At 46.1% G+C, this 13534-nt stretch overlaps 1 long non-coding RNA gene across 1 annotated transcript; it reads right to left on the reverse strand.

Moving 5' to 3' along the window:
* Positions 1-5131: 5131 nt before the first annotated feature.
* Positions 5132-5624, reverse strand: LOC114785926 (uncharacterized). Its single transcript, XR_003749128.1, has 3 exons — positions 5605-5624; positions 5464-5506; positions 5132-5337 (listed from the first exon to the last, which is right to left on the reverse strand). It is a non-coding gene; the product is annotated as an uncharacterized LOC114785926 (long non-coding RNA).
* Positions 5625-13534: the final 7910 nt, after the last annotated feature.

Genomic DNA, 13534 nt, shown 5'->3' on the forward strand with positions numbered 1-13534 from the left:
TCGTAGACGTACCCATGCCTGTTACAGACGTGGACTCAAATTGGCTTCAGTCTTTTCTGCGTGTGTCGTTATTCGAGCTCAAACCCGTAAATATCAAGATGCCGTCGGGTTATCTGACACTTTTATGTCCGAACCGCTCAGCTGTGAGATCGGCGCCTGCCTCTTCTGCGCATGCACCTGAGGTGATGTCCACATCTGGTGGTTCTGCAGCTGCTGATGACGTGTGGCTGAGAGTAGATAAGGTGTCTAAACTGAGTGAAACTGATTATGTGGTTCGTACGTCTGATAGATGCTGTAAAAGTGGAAAGAGTCACAATAAAATGATCAAGTCTTATGTTACCAGGGATGTGGAGAAAGTAGCTGCTGGGGCAGTTCCAGTTGCATCCGTATCCTCTGTGGCGACTTCTTGCTACAGTCCTGAGGAGGACGGCCTTACTCTGCGAGATGTTCCTGTGACCATCTCCAGAATTCTGAGATCATATCTGATTTGGACTCGTTTCTTTCACATCTATCCGATCAGCATGCATGTGTCACGTCGCTGTCTAGGGGTCAGGAGACGCGACAACAAACGAGGGGAATGTGTGCAGTGGGGAAGACACAGATACCAAACCCAAGTGAAATATTGTGCTTTATTTACAGTGAGTAAATGTTGTGTAGTTGCTATATACCACTACACAACAATTCAGAGGAGGACAACACCATGAAAGAGAGATAAAACAAACTACTCAACAAAGCCACAACTAACCACACTAATCACTAACACACAACAACTCTTATCCAACTCTAACACAATCCAAAACTCCAACTCTAAACTCCAAAAGTCTCCTCTCGCTTCCTTCTCCTCCGGCTCCACAACAGTGAGCCCTGAATGGTGGCTGGAATGGTCCTTATGTAGTTCTCTGTCCTGTGCGTTGATTGGCTGCCAGTTGATAAGGGAATTGGTGGGTGGAGCTGTAATCCAAATCTCCTCCCCCAGCAGACAGCCTAAAAGAGAACACGCCCAAACAGAGCACCCCAAGGCATTCTATGGCCTAAAGGACGTAACACATTGATAGGCCTCTTTCCTTCTTTGTTTCTAGGTCGGTGGTAAGTCCCATCCCCAGGAATCCAGGACGCAAGGTTTCTCAACAGAAAACTGGTAAAAGCATCACCCTGTTTCAGGGGTCTTGTCCTCATTTCATAGCGCCTCCTCCATAAGTTCATACGTGGTCCAGCTGTGGTGCTCACCTACTCATTAGAGGAGCTTTGGATGTGAACGATTTTATTGGTGGTTCATCCTTCTTACTATTTTGGAGACTGGACTGAGTCGTTTAATACCTCAATTTAGAATCAAAGTACCTCAGGACACTTATTTTTTTTGTGCTTCAATCACGTCAACTTCAAGAACTGACTGTTGACTTACTGTTTAAGGGTCCCCTATTATGAAAATGACTTCATGTGGTCACGTTCCCCTCAGCTCAGTTGATGAATGGAGGATGCAGTTGAAAATGAGAAATGCGTTATTTTATTTAAACTCAGGGGAAAAAAATTAATAACTGAAATGTCCTTGCTTGTAGTGCCCACGCTCTCTCAAGAGGTCGTGTTGCGGGATCTTCAGCGAAGGCCCTCAACGTGGAGAGCCGAAGATCGCCTTTGTCTTTCACTGGCCTCGAACCGGCCGTCTCTTGTGTTTCTTGCCTTAGCTTAAACCCATGTGTGCTTGATCCTCCTACGCTGGATTCGAACCCGTTGTCCTCCGTACACAGCCGGTAGCGTCTTTCCTTGTGTGGCCACTCACACACCGGTATGTCACCTGGGTTGAAACGCATACTGGAATTCTGCACAGGGTATGCAGGCTACAAACACACACGGAGAGAGCGAGAGAGCAGGAGAGAAGGGGAGACCCGGGAGCTGCGGCGTGGCGGAGCTGTAGCGAGCCCAGAGGGGAGAGTTGGTACTCGGTACTCATAATGACCAGACGTTGTGCTGAATGCCGTCTTCCACTCGTCGCTTGCTTGAATCCTAACCAGGTCGTAGGCACTCCGGAGGTCAAGTTTAGTGAAAAAACCCCATACTTCACATACTTCTCCATTGCCCGAGTCTCTGGCTCAGACATTGGATACACACGCGACCAAGGAGGTGTTGCTCCAGGCTGGAGATCTATGCTGCAATCCCACGCGTGGTGTGGTGGGAGGCTTGAGGCCTTGGAGGCACTAAACACCTCCGCCAGATCAGAATAGTGAGGGGGAACAGAAACGGGCGAATCAGCTAAGGGGCTTTCAACGGAAGTAGAACTAACGGAAACGGGTGCCAAATTGCAATGAGAAACACAAGATGGTTACCACGCGGTAATAGTGCTTTCGACCCAATTGATGCTAGAGTTATGCTGACGTAGCCAAGGTAATCCCAGCACCAATTGGGTGTCTAACATGGGTAAAACAAAAAACTCTAGGGATTCAGAATGGTGAGGGGGAAAAGAAAGAGTGACCAATTCAGATTTGTGCGTGACTGGTGCTAAAGGACAGTGATCGGCCGTGGCAACTCCACCCGGGATATCGAGAGAACCGAGACCAGGGATAAAGAGATTAAATTCCCAGCCGATCCCAAATCTATAAGGACAGACACAGGGATAGAGTTATCACAATGGGAAATGACACCAGAAAGAAAAAAAAAACTGAATTGGTAGGATGTGGTGGATACTCTAATACTAGCCCCTCTGGTACTCGAAGGCGTGGGCACCCGACTACGGAGTGCCTTGGGTCCGCGCATTAGAGACAAAGTCCTAGGTCTTGGCATCTCCTCTTCTCCTCCGCCGACAATCGTGTGAACCTCAGTTGCATGGGTTCCTGGGCGGCTTCCGCACTCCCTGGACCAGGGGCAGGAGTCTCTGACACCGGATCGGACCGGATCCGAGGACGAACGTGTCTAGAAGAAGTTGTCGAAGTAGTTGCAGGCGCCAAGTGCCCTTTCCCGCGCAGATGCTGGTCTAGCTTAATGGCCAGAGTGATCACGGCATCCAGCCCTAGATCGGCATCGCGGCAGGCTAGTTTGGTCTGTAAGTCTTGCCTCAAACCGTTCTGGAACACTGTTATGAGCGCAGGCTCATTCCAGCCACTGTCTGCAGCAAGAATTCGATTGAGTAGTCTGCCACAGAAGCGTTGCCCTGCCTGAGCCGCAGGAGGCGCTGACTGCTAGACTGCCCCTGGTCCTGGTGGTCGAAGACGGTCTTGAAGCTTGCCAGGAATGCAGAGTCAGATGTCGTCTCAGGGCCTCCTCCCCAATACACGGCTGCCGCCCAGTCATGAGCACACGCAGAAAGGGGAGACCTGGTAGCTGCAGCGTGGCGGAGCTGTAGTGAGACTAGAGGGGAGAGTTGAGTTCCAGTCCTACTGTGGGGTTCACTGTCATTGCCGTTAAGGACAGCATGTGGTGCGGCGATAAACTCAGGTTGTGTGAGGGAGACCAAACGCAGGACTAAAGGAACCGGCTGGTTATAAAGAGGAGTGGACAGACCCATTACCGCTAAGCTAACCAATCACCGATCAGAAATCATTATCCCGCTAAGCACCCTTGAATCCCGTGTCTCTAGCTTTTACGGCTGGTAACAGGAAACTGAAAACTTCTTCCTGTGCACAATAGTAAACGGTACTTTTACACTTTCAACCAGATTTGTGGGCGGGCCGTACAACCTAGCAAAACAAACAATATGTCATAGCCTGCACCCTTCACCACTTACCTGTGATGAAGAACAGGTGGGAATAATCAGGGTGCTAGTGAGCACCAGAAGAACACACACTAATACATGGAAGAGTTTGACCGCTGGGGCGTGGCAGAGGTGGCACGAATGTTACATCATGAGATGGTTTAATATTAATACGAGTTCCCCAGCCTGTCTATGGTCCTGCAGTGACTAGTAATGAGTTTTTTGGTCATTCTGTTTCACCGCTCAGAGGGCAAGAACGACGGTCGGATCTGGAAATTGTCCCCTTATGATGTCATAAGGGGAAAGGTTACCTCCCGTTTCTCATGCTTTTTTAACCCAGAGAATTTCCCGCCCCCTCCCATGAAACATTATCTCCACCAACTGTCATGGCTGCCAAATGTGTGAAGCATTGCAGTCGCTTGGTGATTGGATGTAAAAATTAGCAGAAATGTTTTTTTTAGTTCCGTCACGCAAGACTCAGCGGATTCATTTTATTTTGTCTGGAAAAACGTTGACATGACTTCCTGTCTGGGCCAACACCGGAGAAAGCGCTACGCCAAGACGCTGGTGAGCCACATGGTGGAGAGACTTCTGGAGCTGGGAGGTCCGGTCTACTATTTCGTGAAGGAGGGGAACAGCGCCTCCTACGGGCTCTTCAAATCGCTGGGCTTCACGGTCAAGGAGAGTTTCCACGCCCTCTGGCTGGAGATCAAGAGAAGTAGCGAACAGAGCTCCGGATGTTGTGATTGTGATTTTTTTCAGGTTCAAATCTTGCTCCTGGGGGGGACTGTCCCTGTAACTACTGATTGTAAGTCGCTCTGGATAAGGGCGTCTGATAAATGCTGTAAATGTAAAATACCCATCTCTATATGTTCTAGACAACAGGAGACACCTTCAGGAGATCTTTTAGAAAATCCACCCCTGAAGCCCACCTGTTGGTGAAAGTGAAGATTTGTCAATGTAACCTCTGTCTTTAACCATCTCCCTTGGTGACAGTGGACACCATGACAGGCGCCCGGGGAGAAGCGTGTGGGGATGGTACCTTCATCAAGAGGACCTCCTTGGTGGTTCTGGATTCGAACCTGCAACCTTTTGCTTCCTTACCCGCTAGGCCACCACTGCCCCAACTGTCACCATCAGATGGCGGGTTTAGACCAGCAGAGAGAATATTTTAAATCATATAAAATGAACAAGTTTGGTAAATGCAAATAATGCTTTATTGCAAAAAGATTTTGGATACAAGTTCTTCTATTTACCTGCCTTGAATTCTGTCTTTCTGGTCTGTTTCCTGTTCATGTATTAAGTCCAGTCCTCCATGTCTAGTTCTCCTTTAGCCTAGGACTTAATCCATAAAGAGGAAAGTGACCCTTTACCTCAGCAGAGAAGATATCGAGCATAGATAAAACCAGCTTGGAATGGAAGTGCGTGTGGATTTCTGTATTAAAAATTAGTTTTGCTTTGACAGAATCTATTTTTAAGAGTATTTAGTAATAAAGTTGTTGAGGAGTCTATGCTGCTGTCTTGTTGGTTTGAGGATGTAAACTCTGATAAACATCATCATGTCCGGTGGTGTTGAGGTTTAGACTCTGGTAGACTGAGCTTATCTGGTCGCTTTTGTCTTCTTCATACTGGACGTTCTCATTATCATCAGTTTTCTAAAAACAAGGATCATGTAAAATGATTCAACAATTCTGTACTTCTGAATGACTCTAGATGATCTCTAGATTAACATTCTCTGTCTCCATCTTGGTCTGTAATGATGAAGTTCTGTACCGTCGTACCTCAGCAGCTTCTCTCCTCGTCTTTCTGTCTCTCTTACAGCGCCTGCATTTAAAATAGAGGCAGGAGTGAAAAGTCCTGACCAGATCAGCACACGTCCTTCATGTAGTTGGAGCTGCATGTTCAGTGCAGGTTCTTCTCACCATATGAAGAAACCAGAGATGATAGAAGATGAAGCCACAGCTGCTGTTACTGCATATAGAAACACAGGGGGAGTCGCTGTGGAGAAACAATTCTGCTTTTTAATACCAGATTTATAGACACTGAGCACTGATCATAACCAGATAGAAAGAGATCTGCACCAGAACCATGAACCGTTAGTGGAACAGCAGTAGAGTTCTGGAGTCCTACTTCATTCCTCGCCTGGCAGGAATACAGTCCAACCTGAGCAGAGGTGAAGTTAGTGATAGTGTATGTTTGTCCTGCTGCTACTGGAGATGTTACTTTCTCCTTAAACCAAGTGTAGTTTTGGACTGGAGGGTTGGCATCACTGCTGCAGCTCAGAGTCACTGAACCTCCTTCAGGTATCTCAGCAGGTGGAGCAACCAATACTCTGGTGTTCTTGGGAGAATCTGAAATAAAATCTGGGTGTTTCAGTGTTTACAGCACATATGGAACACACGCACTGATCTATCTTCATCATGTAAAGTTGAAAGATCTACTGACATCTGACACTAAGCTCCACTTCAGCAGAAGACAGGTCCTCATGGCCTTTAACAGCACAGGAGTATCTACCCCCATCCTCCCTGCTGACTGGGTGGAGCAGCAGTTCATTGTTCTTTGTGGGTTCCTTCTCTAAAGGTTCTCCGTTCTTCTTCCATGAGTATGTAGGGCTGCTACTCAGATTGCAGGAGGTTTTACACTCAAGTCTTACATCATTTCCTTCTGTTGCTGCACCAACAATTTCCACCTTCAGATCTAAGAATTAAAATAAAGCAGAAATACTCGATGTTAAATAAGATGGACATTCCTGTCATGTGATCACGGTGAGGCTGGTGGCGAGGAGGACGAACCTGAAGCAAACACATTATTTGGGCCTGTCAGTATGACAGACCATTTACTATTGTGCTGGGAACATGTTTTTGGCTCCCTGAGGGTAACCGCTAAAGCTAGCAACCTGAAAATCGAGGCGAGGCCGAAGTCCTACGGTCTGATATATGGAACGAGTCGGTGCCACAAACGGGGGTTTGGAAAACTGGGAAAAAGGCAAAAAAGGACATATGTTACATTCAAGGCTGCCACGATAAGACCGTGAAATGCACAGAAACAACGGAGAGGACAGGCCGAAGGTCTGACTTCTCCGCACAATATGACATATTGTTTGTTTTGCTAGGTCGTATGGCCCGCCCACAAATCTGGTTCAAAGTGTAAAAAGTACCGTTTACTATTGTGCACAGGAAGAAGTTTTCAGCTCCCTGTTACCAGCCGTAAAAGCTAGAGACACGGGAGTCGAGGCGTGGCAGAAGGCCTAGCCGAGTCTTACAATCTGACATATTGGATGTGTTGCCACGTCATGCATTTGTGGCTGGCACACTAAGACCTTGAAACGCACAAAAAAAAAACGCACAAAATGACATATTAATTTTACTATTCCTTCTGAACGGTTTACATACTATTCCTTCTGAACGGTTTGACATATGGCTTGGCTCGGTCGGATTTGCGGTCTGCGTGCAATTCCCCAAAAAGCGTTTTCGGAACGCATTTATTTTCCTAGTCCAAAATTTGTGTCCAGATGGTTTGACTTACAAAAATGTTTTTCATGTTGTCTCGTAGATCTTACCAAGACTGACGCTTTGATATATGGTTTGTCTCTGTCTGATGTATGGATTGCGCACAATTTTGGAAAAACAAAAAAGTGTCAATGGGTGAAAATTTTTTTTTATTTCTTTATTTATTATTTCAGCCTTTTTTCGCACTTAATGCGGGTCGTACCGAAGCACGCACACCGGCCTGCTATATATCAAAAATTAGTACTTTATTGTGTGAGGTGTGCTATTACTTTTATAAGCGATCGGACTGGGCTTGGCAAGCTATTAACGCTCAAACAGGGTCATTTCCCATTGAAATGCATTGAATGCTAATTTTAGCATTGGTAGCATTGGTAAAATGGGGCCCCTTTTAAGTGGTACTGCTACTGTGTCATTGCCAGCAAAGGGGGTCCTACAAGGGGTACTGATACAGCAGCAGCGCCAGCACTGTAATTCAATGGAATCTCAAACCAGCAGCTTCATTAGGATGACAATCAAACACATTATTAAGACCGCCTGGTCCGCTTAATTAGGGATGACCTGTCCTTTAGCCACTTTATTAAGGACGCCCTGTCCTTCGGCCACTTCATTATGGACAACCTGTCCTTCGACCAGTTTATTAGGGACGCCCGGTCCTTCGGCAACTTCATTAGGGACGCCTGGTCCTTCAGCCGCTTCATTAGGGACGCCCTGTCCTTCAGCCACTTCATTAGGGATGCCCTGTCCTTTGGCCACTCCATTAGGGATGCCTGGTCCTTCGACAACTTTATTAGTTATGCCCTGTCCTTCAGCCACTTCATTAGGGACGCCCTTCACTTTCACAAAAAAAAAGTTAGCATTTTTGATGTTAACTTGCTAGCATTAGCATGCTAACATGCTAATTTTTAAACTCGTTTCAAACGTCACCAAATTTACCGTGATGCATCTTGGATACCCCCTGTTAGCGTTTTTGAGTTTAGCATGCTACCATTAGCATGCTAACATGCTAATTTTTAAACATGCTCCAAATGTGACCAAATTTACATTGAAGCATCTTGGCCACACCCTGATAGCGTTTTTGATGTTAGCATGCTAGCATTAGCATGCTATCTTTTCAACATTTTCTAAACGTCAACAAATTTCACGTCACTGCCTACTCTATCGGATACTTTACATTTACATTTACATTTACAGCATTTATCAGACGCCCTTATCCAGAGCGACTTACAATCAGTTTTACAGGGACAGTCTCCCTGGAGCAATTTAGGGACACAATGGTAGCAGAAATACTACTACCACCCTACCACCCTACTTTAATAACACCGCCTGATGTCACAGCTGAGACCAGCTCAGGAGGTTATGCCCGCGCTCCTACGAAAAACACCCGGACAGGCCCATCAAAATTTCCTCTGGAACTTTCGTTTCTAGTTCACATTATTCTTAACCAACATCACAAGCCTTGCACACTGGTCCACTGCTCACTTTGGACAGTTGAAGCTGTGCTGCTTCCACTTTTACTTTCTGTTTTTTTATGAGGTCTCACCCTCCAACTCTGAGTGGCTGGAGAGACAAGATACCTCAGCAGCATGGAGCTGTATGGGAATGGAGATCTTGCTCTGCCTCTACAAATGAGCCTATAAAGGACTAGATACGTCTCTCAAGGAATCATGTGCACCAGCTTTAGAAATGGGGCCCAGCGATGGTAGCAGCAGAAGTTAAGGCAGGACTTTGTGGGGCGGGTCCTACAGGGGGGGTCTTGGTTTGGGTGGAACAGCATCCACAATGCAAAAGGTGACACCAAAAGAACATCAGTATCTGGCGGTGGAGATGGTCAGATGCCTGCAGGAAGCAGTCTGGTGAAAAATGTCCAACTTCAACTATAACTTGACTTTCATCTCCATACATCTAAATAGTGAAGAAATAACCGTGTCGCTGTTGGTCTGCTGGTGGATTTGTTCTCTGATTCCAGTAAAATAATAAAACTGACACCAGATTCAACGTCATAAATAAGAGACTGAAGAAAAATACATCAGCACATTTACATGACAGTAATTTATGAATGAATCGAGAGAAATAAAAAATGCTTTTCTTGTACAGCATGAGTTGATTAAAGACTTTACCTGTTACTGACAACATGATTTCTGGTCGACCGGCCCATTTTTCTCCGTCTTTATAGGTTATAATTCTGCAGATGTACTCATGCGCATCACTTTTATTCAGCCTTGTTATGTTGAGGGAGCACCGACTTTTTTTATATTCACAGTATGCATGAACTCGGTCTTTGTAGTTTGGATGCTGAGAGAGATCAATATATTCTCTCCGTCCATACCATGGAACCCATCCATATTTAGTCCAAAACACTTCCTTCACTGTAAGTCCAGGGGGGTAAGTGTAGCTGCAGGACATCACAGCTGATGTTCCCTCTAAAGCACAGATAGATCTAGTGTTGTACTGTACACCCCACATCTGACCAACACCACCTGAAACAAACATGGAGATAAAGATCAAATAAATAAATAGACACGTAAGTAAATGTCAGTAAAAAAGAGACTGACCTTGGATGGAGATCAGAATGAGAAGAGAAGTAAAAGAGGAGATTTTTATCATGGTCACTGCAGCATCCGTCACACTGTGAGAAAGAGACAGAATCCTGTAACTCACAGCTCTACAAGACTCATATTACTGTTTTATTAAATATTTCTTCATGTCATGAAGGTCAGTATACATGTGTGATGTGAGGGAGAAGAGCAGGATGGCCGGTTACGGGGAGTAGAGCTGGTGAAGGTGGAGGAGTTTAGATACTTGGGACGTGTGTAAGAGAGGGTGGGACGGGTGGAGAAGAGTGGCAGGCGGGTACCAATGAGAGTGAAATGGAAGGTTTACAGGACAGTAGCAGGAGAAGACGGAAGTAGAAGAAGAAGATGGAAATGTTCTTATTATTCGTTCATTTAATACGTCTTATCTTTAGAACAAAAACCATTATCAGACTTCCTGACTTCAAGTACTTTGATATTTTAAACTACAGGTTATTTTTTAAGTGAGAAGATGTTCTTACCAGATGTGAAGTGAATTGTCTTCTGATGGTGAATGTAGATGAAGGTGCAGCTCTCCACACCAACTGCACTGTGTGGTTAACACGTTTTTATCTCAAGTTATTAGCATGCAGATGAATTGACGTGTGTTTCTTACTTCTCTGTTTTGTCCAGAACGTCCCTCTCATTTTTAGTGTTGAATGTGATGCCAGACCTGACGGCCCTACGCTAACTCTACACAACTTACTTACCAACATAATTCCAATTCAAATTTTATTTGTCACATACGCAGTCATACACGGTATGATATGTAGTGAAATGCTTTAGCGACTGTACAGACCACAGTACTGCAAATATTGCAAACATAACCAATATTACACTTTTATGTCTTTAACAAAAAATATGTGTAACAGGTAGCGTGAAGGTGTGCAAATGAGTGAAAGTCAATGTATAAGATTAAAAAAGCAAAAAAAAAGAGTAAAAAGCGCAGAGATTTCATGCAAAGTGATTTTGTGCAAAGAGTCCAGAGTGATTGAAAGTGAAAGTGCTGGAGGTGGATTGGAGTTCTATGTAGTTTTGTGGTTGTTGAGAGCTCTTATAGCCTGCAAGATGATGGCTCCTCCTCATTCTCTCTGTGTTGGACTTCCCTGATCGCAGCAGAGAGAAGAGTCCATTGTTGGGGTGGCTCAGGTCTTGCTGACGTTCAGGTGGAGATTGTGCCTCTGGCACCAGTTCACCAGATTTCCCACCTCCTCCAGGTGGCCGTCTCGTCGTTGTCAGAGATCAGGCCCACCACGACGGTGTCGTCAGCAAACTTGATGATGGTGGTGGAGTTAGTAGTGGCTGTACAGTCATGGGTGTACAGGGAGTACAGCAGGGGGCTCAAAACACAGCCCTGGGGGGCTCCAGTGCTGAGGGTGATGGAGGTTGAGACATGTCCACCCATCCTTACTGCCTGTGGTCTCCCGGTTAGGAAGTTGGAGATCCACTGACAGAGAGATGATCTGAGTCCCAGGTGCTCCAGCTTGGTGGTGAGTGTAGAAGGGATTATCGTGTTAAATGCTGAACTGTAGTCAATGAAGTTTATTTTAACATAATTTCCCTTCCGAGTGTCCAGGTGGGTGAGTGCTGTGTGGAGGAGATGTGAGATGGTGTCTTCTGTACATCGACTGGGTTGGTAGGCAAATTGTAACTAAAGTCACTAAACACAAAGTCTTACTGTTCGGTCCCTGGCCTGAAACAGGAAGATGGTGGCTTAGTGCTCACAGAGGAGTTTGGAGTGGAGTGAGAGAGAGTCGGAGTTGGAATTGTTGTTCATTGTGCTTTCTTATCTTTAGTGTTGCTCTCCCTTCTATGTGTCCCCTCATTTACATTTACATTTAAGGTATTTGGCAGACGGGCAGCGGTGGCCTAGCGGTTAAGGAAGTGGCCCCGTAATCAGAAGGTTGCCAGTTCGAATCCCGATCCGCCAAGGTGCCTCTGAGGTGCCACTGAGCAAAGCACCGTCCCCACACACTGCTCCCCGGGCGCCTGTCATGGCTGCCCACTGCTCACTCAGGGTGATGGGTTAATACAGAGGACAAATGTGTGCACCGTGTGCTGTGCTGCTGTGTATCACATGTGACAATCACTTCACTATTTTTTTTAAACAATTTTTTTAACCAGAGCGACTTACAACGTGCTTCCATGTCACCATGGATATAAGTGATCAGTTCTGGTTCACCAGGACCCCCAACTATGAATACAACCTTTTTATTCACTCTGTTCTAGTTTCTATACAGAAGTCAGACAAGAAGAAGGTTCCAAGTTCATCTAAATATTCTCTAAAGAGGAAGGTCTTGAGCTGCCGTGTGAAGGTGCTCAGTGACTGAGCTGGAAGTTCATTCCACCACCGAGGGGCCAAGACGGAGAAGAGTCTAGATGAGCGTCTTCCTTGTACCTTCAGAGATGGAGGGACCAGGCGAGCAGTACTGGAGGCTCGGAGTATACGAGGTGCAGTGCGAGGTGTAATAAGGGCTGTGAGGTAGGATGGTGCTACTCCATGTTTGGTTTGTAGGTCAGTATCAGTATTTTGCACCTGATGCGTGCAGCTACTGGGAGCCAGTGGAGGGAACGTAGCAGAGGGGCGGTGTGGGAGAACCTGGGAAGGTTGAAGACCTTCAGTCGAGCTGCTGCATGACTCGTCTACGTGTGTGTGGATTCTTTGTTAGCGTGTCTGGCTATGTGCTGGTGTGTGTTTGGTTGTAGGTTTTATGATGGTGTGTACAGCACTAGTTGGTTTGGTGGTTTATATCACGTACCACACAGTAAATAAACACACTTTTGTTGTACTTTGGTTTGGCCCGTGTCTTCCTCCTCGTCCCCGTCCACCTCTTCTTCTGGATTCTCTTCATCTGTTCCCGGTTTCTGCCGATGCTGGTCATAATACGCTTAGCCTTGTACATCACCAAGGTTTAAAGTGGCATACAGTTGTTTTCTGACTGGCTCTGCAGTAGCCAAGACATTCTATGACCAAAGGTGAATTTCACATGACTCGTGAAAAGTCCAGTCCCACACATTTTTTCTTTCACACTCCCCCCTTTTGATCATTATCATGATCACCACAATAGGCACATAAATGTATATGACCTAAACGCAAGGTGAGGAGTACATAATTACATAAGTACATAATAACACAAAAATCAAAGAATCGTAATGATAATAATAAGATTTGATTTTAAGGCAAGCAGTAAAGTAATGCAAAATAATGAAGTAACATAACATACAACCAGAAACATCAAAGTATATCATTCCAGCAAGGGTATAAGGTAACTCATCACAGGCAGTTTTGTCACTGGGTGAATTCTGTGACGCACTTGCAGACATGCTATGTGCTGGGGAACAAGCCGTTGCACCGGGAGAGGACACTATACGAGCTGGGGAGGAGGACCGGGGGCGTTTGGTCTGTGAGGGAGAGACTGGCGGGGAAGGATGGGGAGGAAGCAGTGGACGTGCTGTAGCTCGGCGGGGAGTGAAGCCGGGATCCGTGGGAATTACCGGGGCAGAGGAGAATCGGAAGATGGCGGGTTTCAGGATGGTCCGGGAGCGTGGACTGGACGCAAGGATGTCTTGGGTGGCAGGAAGCTAGGGGAGCATGGATTTCGTCTTAATCAAAGGATCAGGCAGGCTCAGGGTCATTAACAGGCAGAAGTCGTGGCCGCGAAGTTCAATTCAGACTTTCAAGAGGATCAGGCAATTCTCAGAGTCGGGGGCAGGCGAAGGTCGTTTTTCATGGGTCAAGGTCTCAGGAGCGTAGTTAAGGGAGCGAGGGTCTC

The sequence above is a fragment of the Denticeps clupeoides genome, chromosome 3 (genome assembly GCF_900700375.1).
Source record: "Denticeps clupeoides chromosome 3, fDenClu1.1, whole genome shotgun sequence".
Lineage (NCBI taxonomy): Eukaryota > Metazoa > Chordata > Actinopteri > Clupeiformes > Denticipitidae > Denticeps > Denticeps clupeoides.